The following is an 11,301-nucleotide window of genomic DNA, read 5'->3' as shown; positions in this document are numbered from 1 at the left end:
TCACGCATGGCTCCCCCAGCCTGGACTTTGACTTCCTGTCTCCCGCCCTTCCTCGCCCTGCCTCTGTTCAGATGCCTTCTGCTCATGTTTGTTTCCTGGTTTTCTCCCCATCCCAACCGCAACCCCAGATCTCCCAGAGGCAGGCCCCCAAGTTCTCCATCAGCCAGTCCTGAGGGGCTCCAACCATGCTTCCTGACCTATCCACCCCTCACTTCTCTCAGGGAACCCTGACCACACTGCAGACCTGCCAGCATTCTCTGGAACCTGAGCACTGGTCGGGATTAGCTGTCCTTCCAGCACGTGGTATCGCAGGCCTCCCCACAGCCTTCCTTGAAAGTCCCAGCAGCCTTCCTCCTGACTGCCTATGGCACTAACCCACCCACCGCATGGGGCCACAGCCAGCCAGTCTCTACTTCTGGCCTTCCTGTGTGTTCCCTAACTGGTTCCGTGTGTGGACCTTGGTTCCTCAGCCAGACAGAGAGCTCCTGGAAGGCAGGCCATGGCTCAAGCTGCTCCAACACTCCCACTGAGTGCCTGGCTGGGTGCTGGGCATAGAGGGGCACTTAGAAGACCTTGCCAGGTATAACCTAAGGAGGCTGGGTCAAGGTTGGGGAGGGAGGCATGGACTGAGGCTGCGGGACTGAAGGAGTAGTGGTGGCCCTGAAGTTTTTGTAAATCACAACAAACACCAATTGCAGGAAGGAAGAGAAAGAGTTCTATATTTTAAAAAATAATAATAATAATAGAGAACTAAATCAAAGAGAATCACTGACAGGTCACTAGCTACAGTAACACCTCGCTGACCTGGAGCATCTGGAGCCGTTGAAATTCACAAAGGGAGCATCAAGTGTCTCAGAATAGTCAAGATTGACGTCATCAACTCCCGTGCGCTAATGCCCACACACTTTACCCTGAGTTGAACCCCTCGGTACCCTGCACTTAGGAATCCCTGCTTTTATGAACATTTGTAATAAATGTGGGCATCTGGTTTGTAAATCACAACAGATTAGGAGCACAAGTCAAAGTGTCATTAACCGGCTTTGGGCCGACATTCTGACAGCACGGAGAGGTGACAGCTGATGGCCATAGTAAGGGATGAGGCTGATGACCTATCCAGGGCTATCAGCAGAACTCCAAAAGCCCAGCAGCCCAGGGCCATCCGGCAGGGGCCCAGAGCCACACCCAGACAGGACGCACCCTCTAAGCCCGGCATCACTGTGCAGCTCAATATGGAAACGGTGTTCATAATGATTAAACTTGAGTCACGAAGAAAAGTTAAATGATATTCAAATGACTCGTTTAAGAAGTTTAAAAAAAAAAAAAAGAAGTTAAGGAAGCACCTTATTCATTTTAAGTTAGTTGTCCTCCAAAACAGATAAAATTTATTTTAGGAAGCTTAAAAGAAGACACCTTTTGCTAACTAGAATACCAAGTGGTAGCTTCCATTTCCAGTTTCCTGAACATTTTGTACACATGCTCTCATTTGGGAGCTGCAAAATTTATCAACACTTTAGAGATGAGGGCAGGTGACTCACTGAGGGTCCCACGGCCTAAGTAAAAGGGCCAGTCTCAATGTCAGGTGTCCTTGACACGTCCACCAGCCTCACTTCCTCAGTCTCTCCAGGATGACTCCGCCCCCTCTTCCCCACCTTCACGGCACCCTGACTGCCCGGCGAGGGCTCCAGATGGATGTTTCTGTCCTGATACTGAAAATGTCCTCTTCCTCAGCTGTTCCCTTCTCTCCTGGTCTGTCACCCCACCAACCCCAGCAGCCCAGGGCCACCGGGCGTGACTTTCACCCACACCGTGTCTTCCCTATTAGCACACCCCAGCGCTGGGCATCTCACCATTGATATCACTTTGGTTCAAGCACTGGATCTCTTCAGACGGGTTCTTCAGGAAGACGATGGGCTGGACACTTATGCCATCAGCACCTCTAACCCAGAGTTAACCATTTACCGAGAGACAGTGTGGTCTAGTCAGCTCTAGGGTCAAACTTCCTGGGTTCAAATTCCAGCTCTGCTACCTACTGTGTGGGAGAGTTACGTAATCTCTCTGTGCCTTGGTTTCCCCCATCCGTAAAACGCAGATAATAGTGATACTTAACTCACGACGTTATTGTGACTATCAAAAAAGTTAACATGAGCAAAGCGCTTACCATTTTTCCTGACAGGAAGCATTTGACGAACATCATTTGTTATCGCTCACACAAGGCAATTTACATAGACCATCCCCAGAATCTGCCTCACATCCTTTTTGTAGGGTGAGACTGGTTTAAAGAATCTCGGATTGTCATGCCAATCCACTAGGGTAGGTATGAGCTTTCCCATTTTGTAGCGGAGGCTCCTGAAACACAGAGAAGTAAAGGGACTGACTCTAGGACAAGAGTGCCGGGAGGTGCAGAATTGAAACTTGCACCTGGGTGCCATGGTCTGGATGTTTACGTCCCCCCAGGGTAGGGTATTAGGAAATGGAGTCTCAGGGAAATCATTAGGTCATGAGGACAGAGCCTTGTGACAGGGTTAGTGCCCTGATGAAACCTGTCCCTTCCACCATGTGAGATTACAAATAGAAGGCACTGGCTGTGAACCAGAGGCGGGCCGTCACCAGGCAACACATCTGCCAGGGACATGGTCTTGGACTTCCCAGCCTCCAGAACGGTGAGAAATAAATGTTTGTTGTTAATAAGCCACTCAATCTCTGGTACTTTTATATGGGATCCCGAGCAGACTAAGACACTGGGTCTACCTGACATTTAACTCATGATCTTTCCACGACGTCATAACTACCTCTCTCAGTAGAAACGTTCGAGAGAAGAACTTCCTTGGGAACGTAAGAGAGCAGTCTTCCCACTTCTGAAAACTGGAGTTCCCACTATCAAATCCTGCTTCGAGAGATTCAACCACCCAGATGTTACATTTTCAGAACCTGAGAAGGAAAGTTTGGGAGGAGGCAGCACTTCCATCTTTCAATAGCAGAGAAGCCCAAGACCATCCTCATTGCCCCTGGGTGTTCTGCTGATCCATCACTGTGTAACCATGGCCTCAACTCGTAGTGGCTGGAAACAATGCTAATCACTTTATTATTCTCTCTTGCACTTCTCAGGGTTGGCCAGGCTCAGCCAGGTGGTTCTCATCAGGGTCCTCCATGTAGCTGCCGTCAGATGTTGGCTGGGCCTAGAGTCATCTGGAAAGTCTCCTCACTCACATGCATGGTGGTTGATGCTGCTGGTTGGCTGGGACCTAGTGGGAGCAGAGGCTGGTGGTTAGTATAGGACCAGAACACCTACACACAGCCTTTCCATGTGGCCTGGGCTTCCTCACAGCATGGCGGCTGGATCCCAACAGCAGGAGTCCCTAGAAAATAAAGCGGCAGGCCCATGGCGTTCTTCTGACCTAGCTTCAGAAGTCACATACGTGTCACATCTGCGGTGACGTCTACTCGTCAAGGCAGTCACAAAGTCCCACCCAGGTTCAAGGAGAGGGCACAGAGACCACTACTCATGGGAGGAGTGTCAAGAGGAGTACGTAACGTAGGATATACCGCGAAGGCCGTCTTTGAAAATTAGTGTGCCACGAGGCAGGCTTTCCTGGAAGAACTTTCCATTTGAAGGAAAAATGTGATGAGTGGCAAATTGAAGCTCTAACAAGGACCCCTCCCTGTAGTCACGTCTGATGAGAGCTCCTTCAGGGAACCAGCCACAAGAGACATGGTTGGCAGCAAGACTTACTGCTCTGCCAAAGCTGTCGTTGAAATAAATAGGATTAGGGCTGCAGTGACTTCACCATCCGGACTGTGCTAATAACATGCAATTTGCAGCCATGCTGTAACCAGCAAGGCTGAGGGGGCATGTGAGTGAGATGGCCTGGTCACCTTCTGTACGAGTCCGTTTGCTGGAAACCTGGCAGGTCCTAGACCTTGTCCCAGAAGACACGTCTTAAATCCGCCCCTTACCAGCTTCTTTTGTTTCTTTGTTTTTTGGGGGTATTTTTTTGCGGTACGCGGGCCTCTCACTGTTGTGGCCCCTCCTGCTGCAGAGCACAGGCTCCGGACGTGCAGGTTCAGTGGCCATGGCTCACGGGCCTAGCTGCTCTGCGGCATGTGGGATCTTCCCGGACCGGGGCACGAACCCGTGTCCCCTGCATCGGCAGGCGGACTCTCAACCACTGCGCCACCGGGGAAGCCCTACTAGCTTCTTTTTATGAAGACAAATGCTGGAGGTGATTGAGATTTTGAAGTTCCTGAGTCAGCCAGAGCCCCAGGAAATGTCCTCCATCCTCCCCCAGCCCCTTTCTGAGGTCTCAGTCCCAAGCCTGGGAGCTCTGGAAACCCAGTCAAAGCAGTTGAGAGCTTTCCCGCTGGAGAGCACGGGTGCTGGGGCCTGGCTCCCAGGGGACCTTTGTTCAGCCTCCAGGCGTGCTCAGTATCCATCCTCGACCCGCTGTGGCAGGCCCTGCTGAGGGGCGGCTCCTAAGATGTGGAGCACAAGATGGTGGAAAGACCGCTACCCCGGCCAGTCCCACCCCTTTCCCCGTGGCTTGACCCAGCCCGCTGCTGGCTTCCTTCTGGTCTCTCCCCTCCAGCTCCCTGGCCCTGCTGCGGGAAGCACGGCCTCCTAAGCACAGCATCTGTGGCCCTCCCATGCAGACCAACCTGATGTTGTCCCAGGCCCTGCCCCTTCCGGCCTGAGCAGTGAGTGGTAGGGCTGGCCTTCCAGAAGGGCCGCAGGGCAGAGCGTGCCGTCATCGCACCCTTGAGGCTCACACTCCTGTGAGGACTTTCTGCTCATGGGGGCCACGAGTGAGGCTGCAAGTGAGCAGAGGGGCCAAGGAGGCTCAAGTCCCTCGGGTAGGTGGGCTGCTCTACTGGCCTGGGATGTGATGTCACTGCCTCTGGGTTGCCTCTCTTGCCCCTGCAGAAGCTCATCCCACTGTGGGCCTTCCTGATCCCACAGGGGGTTCCCTTAGTGAGTGAATTGCCCCTGATCTCAGCTCCTCACCTGGGAATTCTCAATACAGAGCAGCAATGAAATCCGGAAGTTTCCTAAAGTCCTATAGGTAAATGACACCACCCAGATTCTGCAGATCTAGAGAAATGTCATAACAATCGTCACCGTTTTTTGAGCCCCTACTATGTGCCAAGCACGACACCAGTGCCCTATTCTCAGTATTAACTCCTTGCCATAACCATTTTACAGGTGAGACCACCAAGGCTCAGAGATGTTAACCAGATTTCTCATCGTGTCATACCAGTAAATGTTGGAGTCACTACACGAATCCAGATGTGTATGTTTGCAAAGTCCTCAGGAGAAGCCGTGAAGTATTTCTGACCTATGCTAGGCCTTGGCAGGTAGCGAGTCCGTGGAATAACCCAGTCTGGAGCCTCCCGTTTCATCCTCGGTCCCCACCGGAACCAGTGGGTCTGGGCGCGGGGAGGACAGTAAGAGTGGCAGGCAGGCTGGCAGGCTGGGGCTGGTCTGGGGATGGGCTTGCCCACCATGGGGTCCAGCTCATGCTGTTGTGGAGGGAAGTCAGGTCTTAGATGCTAAAGTTCCAAAGATAAAGGGATTTCTGAAGATGACTCCACAAGGCTGGGGTGCTGCTGCCTGTTTTGACAGCTTAGCCATTACCCAGGGGAAGGCCCCTCCCCATGACTGCCCCTGAGATGGTTCCTCGTCTTCCCCTTCCCCCACAAGAAGTACTTTCGGTAGAAGGTGCATGGACTTGAGGTTCAAGTCCCTGATAGGCCACTTACTAGCTGTGTGACCTCAGGAAAGTCACTCAACTTCTCTGAGCCTCAGTTTCCTCCTCTGTGACTGTGGATAATAATACCCATCTGGGGGCTTCCCTGGTGGCGCAGTGGTTGAGAGTCCGCCTGCCGATGCAGGGGACACGGGGTCGTGCCCCCGTCCAGGAAGATCCCACATGCCGCGGAGCGGCTGGGCCCGTGAGCCATGGCCGCTGAGCCTGCGCGTCCGGAGCCTGTGTTCCACAACGGGAGAGGCCACAACAGTGAGAGGCCCGCGTACCGCAAAAAAAAAAACCTATCTGCCTGTTGTTGGGAGGATTTGAGATCTTAGTCATGAAGTCCTCAGCCCTCGGCACACGGGAGACGTGATGAGCTGGCATTATTGTCCTGGACCCCTGAGAGGGCAGGACACTGAGGACAGGTTGACCAAGTCCCTGCCAGAGTGTGGAGGATCCTGCACAGTCAGCAAAATTTCCAGTGCGAGCTTGGATGGGTCTCTGGACCCCCAGGCTGCCTGGCTCATAGGGCAGGCCTCCCTCAGCCCACTGAGAGCACCTGCCATGGAGGGCGGCGGTTTCCCTAAGGAAATCTGGTTCAGTGAAGAGGAAATAAGAAACGGCTTTGCGCCGGGCCCCAATCAGGAAGGGCCAAAACAGGGATCTGAACCCAAGACTATCAACTACTTTTCCTTGCCCCAGACAGGAGAGAAGAAGGAAAACGCAAGCTGGCCTGAAGGGGCCAGACCTGTGTTTGCTGGGAGCCCAACCCAACAGAGCTTTGTGTGAGGACTGGAGAGAGTGCCCTGCCCTCACCCAGGGTGCCTGACAAGGGCTAGGAGCGCTGGACAGGAAAGGCAGGTTTCCTGCTGGCCTTGGGCTCTGGAGAGGCCAGACCAAGAATTTCCGGCAGAACAGGCCCACTTGCTGCTGCTGCCCCCGGCCGGGGCTGCCGCTCGCAGCCCTTAGACGCGAGCACCCAGCCCAGGACTCCCGCCCCACGGTCACAGTCCCCGAGGGGTCAAAACACGGGAAACTTCCTTCTCCCAAAGAGCGGGAGGGAGGAGACGATGGGCCTGTTGGACCCAGGGCTCTCCGACCTCCCGTCCTTCGCAGGCCTTGCTCCACTTCAGCAGCCGGCGCTTCTCCAGGTGGGCCAGGAGTGGCCCCTGGGAGGGGTGGTGGCACAGCCCGTGTCCACTCATGGGGACGAGGGACAGAGTCCTGGAAGCCCCGGTAGAGAGGGACACATGACAGGAGAAGTGGCTGCTGTGGACGACTGGAGGCCTGGCTGGCCCAGAAATGTCCTTCAGAGGCCACCCTGGCATTGGGCCCTGGATGGCTCCCGCCGCACACCCAGCTCCCCCCACGCGGGGCCCAGCTGGGGCTAAAGGCCACGTTCCCACGCCGCTCCCCCTGGAGCTGGGCCAGGCCCCAGGCAGCGCCTTTCCCTGCCGCCCCAGCTCAGAGCCCGGAGAGCCTCAGGGTCTGGCCTGGGGGGAACCAGGCGGTTTCAGGTACCTGCTGACGGGGCCCAGGCAATCAATGCCTCTCTATGTCCTGAGAGGTCCCACGCTCACAGCCGTGGGCCCAGGACAGACTTGCAGTATCTTCCCATCCGGGCAAACCCCTGGGCTCCTGGTGGAAATAGAGAGGTGTCCCCCCGACACCAGCAGCGATGAACTGAATCCCAAGTCCTTGAACATGGCCTCTGGTTGTGGGGTGGGGTGTACTTAAACTACCTGAGGACCTGAATTTGTTTATTCATTCAACGGTTGCACTTCTGCTCGAATGTCAGGACGCTGTGGTTGCCTTAGGGCACAGCGGCCGTCCACGCAAACCCTGCAGAGCCCCGGGAGCTGACAGGAGACAGTGAGTTCTCTGTCAGTGAGAGGACTAGATAGAGTGGTCCTGAGGGGGCCATCCAGCTGGCAGTGTGCAGTCCTTGGTCACTAAGTCCTGGTCTGTGCTAGGAGGAGCCTTAATCCCTGGGGCTGATTAGGAGGAGAGATTGCAGGTAGCCTCAGCCATTCTGGCTGCCATGGGGGCTGTGCCCGTATGGTCATTGACCGGCTGGCATGATCAGACCCCAAGTTGCCAGAGGACACTCTCTAGGGCCCCTGCTCCAGGCCCTTAAGTTGTTGCTTGGCTGGAAGAACCTGACAGTCAAAGATGAGCAGCTCTCCGGGCCCCAGTCCTCCCCCCAGGGACCCCTTACCCACCACGGCCAGGTCAAGGAAGGACTTGCCCTCTGGCCTCCCATCCACCATGGCCATGGAAGCACACACAGGAGAGCCTGAGCTCCTTGGAAGTGTCTAGATGAAGCTTTCCAACAGGAAACCCCACCAAGGCCTTGGCCGGTGGGGTAAGGACGGCTGGTCAAGGCTCTCTGACCAGGTGGGACCAGGCAGAGCCACTTCAAAGAAGAGCTTCCAATGGCCATCATCAGAAAATCTACAAACATTAAATGCTGGAGAGGGTGTGGAGCACAGGGAACCCTCGTGCACTGTTGGTGGGAATGTAAGTTGATACAGCCACTATGGAGAACAGTATGGAGGTTCCTTAAAGAATAGAACTACCATACAACCCAGCAATCCCACTACTGGGCATATACCCTGAGAAAACCATAATTCAAAAAGAGTCATGTACCACAATGTTCATTGCAGCTCTATTTACAATAGCCAGGACATGGAAGCAACCTAAATGCCCATCGACAGACGAATGGATAAAGAAGATGTGGCACATATATACAATGGAATATTACTCAGCCATAAAAAGTAACAAAATTGAGTTATTTGTAGTGAGGTGGATGGACCTAGAGTCTGTCATACAGAGTGAAGTAAGTCAGAAAGAGAAAAACAAATACTGTATGCTAACATATATATATGGAATCTAAAAAAAAATGGTCATGAAGAACCTGGGGCAGGACGGGAATAAAGACGCAGACCTACTAGAGAATGGACTTGAGGATATGGGGAGGGGGAAGGGTAAGCTGGGACGAAGTGAGAGAGTGGCATGGACATATATACACTACCAAATGTAAAATAGATAGCTAGTGGGAAGCATCCGCATAGCACAGGGAGATCAGCTCGGTGCTTTGTGACCACCTAGAGGGGTGGGATAGGGAGGGTGGGAGGGAGACGCAAGAGGGAGGAGATATGGGGATATATGTATACATATAGCTGATTCACTTTGTTATAAAGCAGAAATTAACACACCATTGTAAAGCAATTATACTCCAATAAAGATGTTAAAAATTTATAAAAATTAAAAAAACAACAACAAAGAAGAGCTTCCATGGCCTCCATAGAAACTGGCTGGCGTCCTGGAGACTGGGCATTCTGGCCTCCTGGCATCCGTCCATGCCCTCCCCCTTACCTGCCACAGCTGCCATTCCTCCTCAGGAGGCTCCTGGGAAGCTGAGCTCCTCTCAACCGAGAGGTGGGGCCCCAGCAGCACAAGGTTCACTGGCACGGGAGGGGCAAAGGCCCCCGGAGAGCAGGGCCAGAGGCTCTTCAGGGTGCAGCCGAGGCCGGATGTTCTGGGCCAGCTCAGGTCCAGAAGCCTGCACAGGGCCTCCGGGGGAGGTGGGCCCCATGGGGACAGAGCCCTGCCCTCTGGGTCCAAGGACCTGTCAGATCCTGGCAAATCATTGAGCTTGTCAGAGCCTAAAAATCAAGTGAGTCAGGGAGATAAGACACGCAATTAGCCAGAAAACTGGGCGCCTCATGTATCACTTCGTGTCCAGGCAGCAGATTGCCACCTACATCCCATAGGTGGAGAACTCGCAGCTGACTGGTGGGCGTTCTTCCAGAGGTGAGGGGTGAGATCCTGGGACACGACCTTACTGGAAAGAATGGGGCAGGGAACACCCCAGACACCAAGGCGGCCTGGATAGAGGTTCTAGGGCTGCCCCTCGTCTGCTGTGTGACCTGGACAACTTCCTTCAGCTCATCTGTAAAATGGGCCTATAATGCCTGTCCTTCTTTGAGGCTCTGGGGAATATCAAGTGAGCCAAGGGAAGCAGACCTGTTGAGTGAATAGCGGGCTGCTGTGTACATATGCATGTGTGAGTACACACACAGACACACATGCAGACACACACACACACACACACACACACACACACACACACGGGAGGAACTGTCCCTCCTGCTGTTGGCATTGTTATTATCTGGGTCCAGCAGTGCGTTTCCCTATAACATGCACAGTCAGGGACCATAGTCGCTGTTAGGGACTAAACTGTGTCTCCTAAAATGGGTATGTTGAAGGCCTAACCCCCAGTTCCTCAGAATGTGACTGTTTTTGGAGATAGGGTCTTTGAAGAGGTGATTAAGGTGAAATGAGGCCGACCCTAATACAATCTGACTGGTGCCCTTATAAGAGGGAGAGGACTTCCTTGGTGGCACAGTGGTTGAGAGTCCGCCTGCCGATGCAGGGGACGCGGGTTCGTGCCCCGGTCCGGGAAGATCCCACATGCCGCGGAGAGGGTGGGCCCATGAGCCATGGCCGCTGAGCCTGCGCGTCCGGAGCCTGTGCTCCGCAGCGGGAGAGGCCACAACAGTGAGAGGCCCACGTACCGCAAAAAAAAAAAAGGAAGAAGAGGAAGAGACACCAGGAAAGGCCATGTAAGGATGCAGTGAGAAGGTGGCCAAAGAGAGAGGCCTCAAGGAAACCACCCCTCCTGACACCTTGATCTTGAGCTTCCAGCCTCCAGCACTGTGAGAAAATAAATTTTTGTTGTTCAAGTCCCCCAGGCTGTGGTGCTTCGTTACAGCGCCCCCAGGACACTGATACCAATAACTCACCTCGCTTGTCCTGGAAACTCCTCTCAAAGCCTCCTCACGGGTGGTACTTCCTTGGACCTGGGCCCTGCTAGGCAGGGGCAAGCTCCTCTCCAGCCCTCACATTTGGGGTGGGGTCACCCTCACCGTCTCCTGTAGGGCGGCTCCTTCCCAGCCAGACCAACGGCCCTCTCAGGGGTCCCTGGCACTTAGACCCCTCTCTGGCCAGCAGCCTGCCAGCTGGGCCTGCACCTGCGCAGCAGGGCTTGGTTAGCCCCTCAGCGGGGGCCTGGGGCCAGGTGTGGGTGCCCCCAGCTGTACTGCTTCTGGACCCTCAGCCCACGTGGCCTTATTCTTTCTTCTGGCTCCTGGCCAGATTGAGAACCCCTTCAGGAAGGCTCAGCAAGTATTCCCTGAGGCTGGCATCTCCAAATTCTTCCAGAAATCCAGCTATGGTTTCCATTCCTCGTCTAGCTGACCAGGGCATTCAGGAGGATCCTGGAGGCAAAGGAGAGGTGGGAACAGATGCAGAATCCAGTGGACAGGTGTGAGGGCCCATCTGCCTGCAGGCCCGGGCCCCCAGGGCCAGGTCTTCATCGGTACAGCCTTCAGCCCAAACCAGGCCGTGAGCCTGGCTGGAAGCAGCAATGCCTTCTCGGCATGACCCCTGACTGGCTGACCTCTGATGCTGCAGTCGCTGAGGTGGCCGTTCTGCTAGGGGGGTCCTAGTCTGAGGTCGAGAGCCTCACCACTGCTGGCGAGGAGCAGAGGCC

The 11,301-nt window shown here is 54.5% G+C and overlaps 1 long non-coding RNA gene across 1 annotated transcript; it reads right to left on the bottom strand.

Annotated features, from left to right (window-relative positions):
* Nucleotides 1-692: 692 nt before the first annotated feature.
* Nucleotides 693-9,366, bottom strand: LOC117203243 (uncharacterized). Its single transcript, XR_004485933.2, has 2 exons — nucleotides 9,123-9,366; nucleotides 693-3,242 (listed from the first exon to the last, which is right to left on the bottom strand). It is a non-coding gene; the product is annotated as an uncharacterized LOC117203243 (long non-coding RNA).
* Nucleotides 9,367-11,301: the final 1,935 nt, after the last annotated feature.

The sequence above is a fragment of the Orcinus orca genome, chromosome 13 (genome assembly GCF_937001465.1).
Source record: "Orcinus orca chromosome 13, mOrcOrc1.1, whole genome shotgun sequence".
In the NCBI taxonomy this organism is placed as follows: domain Eukaryota; kingdom Metazoa; phylum Chordata; class Mammalia; order Artiodactyla; family Delphinidae; genus Orcinus; species Orcinus orca.
Note: the sequence above shows the minus strand (reverse complement) of the source record. Positions and strands in the feature narration are given on the sequence as shown.